This window comes from Schistocerca piceifrons, chromosome 5 (genome assembly GCF_021461385.2).
Source record: "Schistocerca piceifrons isolate TAMUIC-IGC-003096 chromosome 5, iqSchPice1.1, whole genome shotgun sequence".
Lineage (NCBI taxonomy): Eukaryota > Metazoa > Arthropoda > Insecta > Orthoptera > Acrididae > Schistocerca > Schistocerca piceifrons.
This window is the reverse complement of record NC_060142.1, coordinates 644,783,572-644,787,482: the sequence shown is the minus strand read 5'-3', so window position 1 is coordinate 644,787,482 and position 3,911 is coordinate 644,783,572.

Below are 3,911 nucleotides of genomic sequence, written 5' to 3'. Positions count from 1 at the left end.
GCACTGTATACAGTATGTGTTGCTTTCCATGGATAAAGTTTACCGATTAACGAATTTTTAACAGATCTGAAGATGTCCTTCGCGATTAGCAGAAGTTCATCTTCTGTTGTGTCTTTTCTGTGATTGTGTTGGATACTAAAAAAAAGTATTCAAAGAGAACCCAACCGCGATGTACCTCTCCTCAACGTCATGCCGCATTTTAATAAATGTAGGATCCCTCTCTAATCTACTTAGGTTCGTGCACCCTGTATAATAGCAGTTGACAAATCTAATCATTTCAGAAAAATATCTATTTACTATGTGAGAAATCAGAATCTGCGAAACATGGTTAATGCACTGAATGAAAGAGAACATGTGTGATTACTGTTTTCCTAAACAGCAAAAAAATTGTAGGAAGGGATGTGGAGCACACATTACATTTATATGTTGGTACTGTAGCAATGAAAGTGTGGTCAGCCGGCCGCTATGGCCGAGCGGTTCTAGGCGCTTCAGTCTGGAACCACGCAGGTTCGAATCCTGCCTCGGGCATGGATGTGTGTGATGTCCTTAGGCTAGTTTAAGTGGTTTTAAGTCTAGGGACTGATGACCTCAGATGTTAAGTCCCATAGTGCTTAGAGTCATTTGAACCATTTTGAACAGTGTTGTCGTAGATTGGCAAATTAGCATTTAAAGTACAGAAATCGATTTTTTATGAAGTCACCAAGGGAAGTAAATCATAAATCTCTAAAATGAAACAAAAATTGCATAAATAAGACACAAATGAAGTCAAAAGAAAGGGAAGAAGGAGTAAGGAACAGCCACAGAAAATGAACCAGGAAAAGAGCTCACGATCACATGATTTAAATAATGCGATCGAAAGAGAGCATAGATCCTAGCAGACTATTGAGAAGGAAGGCATGACACACAGTTGTGTAAAATGAACATTAACGAATACTATATAGTTGGGTTTTAGTCTTTGTGAGATTTAACCCTTCAGTCTCTAATAGTCTATGCCGATCGCCCATTAAACAGACAAATGAGCAACATTTTCTAACAATTTGATTTTGAATGATGTTGCTAACAATAATTCAATGACGATGACATGTGATACCAGGAGATACATATCAAGGATTACACACAAGATTTCTTTCAATTGAATTAGGATGAGGAATAATCTTATTTATTGCCCCTTGATTTCTTTTTTTTCTGAGCTCTTCTTAGAAGAATATTGGCACCATTTGTTCAACTAGAAATGCCATGACTAACAAAAGAAATTCAATCTTCTAGACCTACACCAACTCAGAATTAATACAACTATTTTTCTTGCATCTAGAGTAACCGTGATATGAGCCCATCATAGACTTGTAGTAGCCGGCCGAAGTGGCCGTGCGGTTAAAGGCGCTGCAGTCTGGAACCGCGAGACCGCTACGATCGCAGGTTCGAATCCTGCCTCGGGCATGGATGTTTGTAATGTCCTTAGGTTAGTTAGGTTTAACTAGTTCTAAGTTCTAGGGGACTAATGACCTCAGCAGTTGAGTCCCATAGTGCTCAGAGCCATAGACTTGTAGACTCTAATGGCGCAGTATTACTAGTACTACATTTTACTGTATTAGAAGCATATAAATATTGAGAAGCACCTTCCACTACCATAGAGACAGTTTGTGGGTCAACAGTTTTCGTTATCACAGGATTCAGTAGACTATATATTTTATTGGAATAACTTTTTTGTCAACTTGTTTTACGTTATTACACTAAAATTAACGGGCTGCTGTTGAGAACGGTTGCTACAAATCCTGTGTCCTTCAGAAACTTCCTTCAACGTCCATTATGTATACCGCCGGAAAAAAATAGTACACCTGGAAAGACGACGTCGATTTTGATTCTACGACGCCATATGCCACCCGGGGGGTAGTAGATGTACTGATAATAATTTCAGCGTCGTCCGCCAACAGATAGCGCAGTGACATAGCTACCACAGCACCATCCGTGTCTACATTTTAATAGAGAATGCTCATGGCCAGAAGCTCAGTGTGGTGCAAACTTGTGGAGCAAGCAGGCAACCGTGCCCCGGGGACGCATTCGTGCTTCCTACAGCCAACGGACCAAGTTGTGACTTTCCGAGGGGCGGGATGGTCCTTTCGGAGAATTGCGACACAAGTTGGACGTGCTGTGTCCGTTGCCCAACGATGCTGGTATCAGTGGTCACGTGAACATTGTCACAGCTGTAGATGAGATTCTGGACGTCCAACGCAGCACAAATGCCCGCCAGTATCATAGTATTCTAACGGTAGCACTGGCAGATCGTAAAACTACCACAGCGCAGATGAGGGAGCTTGTCAGCCAATGCGTGTCAACAAGAAGTGTTGCGAACGTGTTATTAGCAGTGGGACTATGGACACGAACACCTACAGCCTGTCTTCCACTCGCGCCACACCACCGACGTGCATGGCTTGGAAGGTACCGTTAGGGGACCACTTAGAAGGTGGAATGGACCCTGCATGCGGGTGATGGTTGTATGCACCTGCAACATAGCCCTGGTGAGCGCTGTCTTGTACAGTGAATTTATCCAAAACTCACTGGTCCCACGCCAAGCCTTATGGTCTCGGGTAAAATAAGCTACAACTCTCGTTCACCTTTGGTGTTTCTGGAGGGGACATCAACCAGCGTTTGGTGAGTGCAGAATGTTGTTTAACCCTTCCTTTGCCATTCTTGCAACAGGAAGGTGATGTGCTTTTCCCACAATATAATGCCCAACCACTCACTGCCCATGGAAATCCAAGTATTCTGCAAGAAGTGTAGCAACTTCCGTGGCCAGCATGGTCTCTAGACTTGTCTCCAACCGTGCATGTGTCAGATATGATGGGACGAGAAGTGACTCGTCAGCCTACAATTTTTACAGAACTCCGTGGACAGGTCGATCAGTCGTGGCACAACGTACACCAGGACAGCATTCGCCATCTGTACCATCGACTGGATTACAGAGTCAGCGCCCCAGGAGCCTACACCACGTACTATTACGGATGTTTCAGCATAGATCGATATCTTGTACCTCAGAACCGCTTGCGCTACTGATCTGTCAAAGTAATCATTTAATGTACTCCATATGCAGTGTTGCACCAATAAATCTTGAGTGAATTGGAAACCTATAAAAGGGTGTACTAATTTTTTTCGGCAATATCGCTACTGGCCATTAAAATTGCTATACCAAGAAGAAATGCAGATGATAAACGGGTATTCATTGGACAAATATACTACAATTGACATGTGATTACATTTTCACGCAATTTGGGTGCATAGATCCTGAGAAATCAGTACGCAGAACAACAACTTCTGGCCGTAATAACGGCCTTGATATGCCTGGGCATTGAGTCAAACAGAGCTCGGATGGCGTGTACAGGTACAGCTGCCCATACAGCTTCAACACGATACCACAGTTCATCAAGAGTAGTGACTGGCGTATTGTGACGAGCCAGTTACTCGGCCACCATTGACCAGACGTTTTCAATTGGTAAGAGATCTGGAGAATGTGCTGGCCAGGGCAGCAGTCGAACATTTTCTATATCCAGAAAGGCCCGTACAGGACCTGCAACATGCGGTCGTGCATTATCCTGCTGAAATGTACGGTTACGCAGGGATCGAATGAAGGGTAGAGCCATGGGTCGTAACACATCTGAAATGTAACGTCCACTGTTCAAAGCGCCGTCAATGCGAACAAGAGGTGACGGAGACGTGTAACCAATGACACCCCATACCATCACGCCAGTATGGCCATGACGAATACACGCTTCCAACGTGCGTTCACCGCGATGTCTCCAAACGCGGATGCGACCATCATGATGCTGTAAACAGAACCTGGATTCATCCGTTACAGCCATGCGAATAAGATGCCTGTCATCTCGACTGCTGGTGATACAATGCAGCACGGCGTTCCG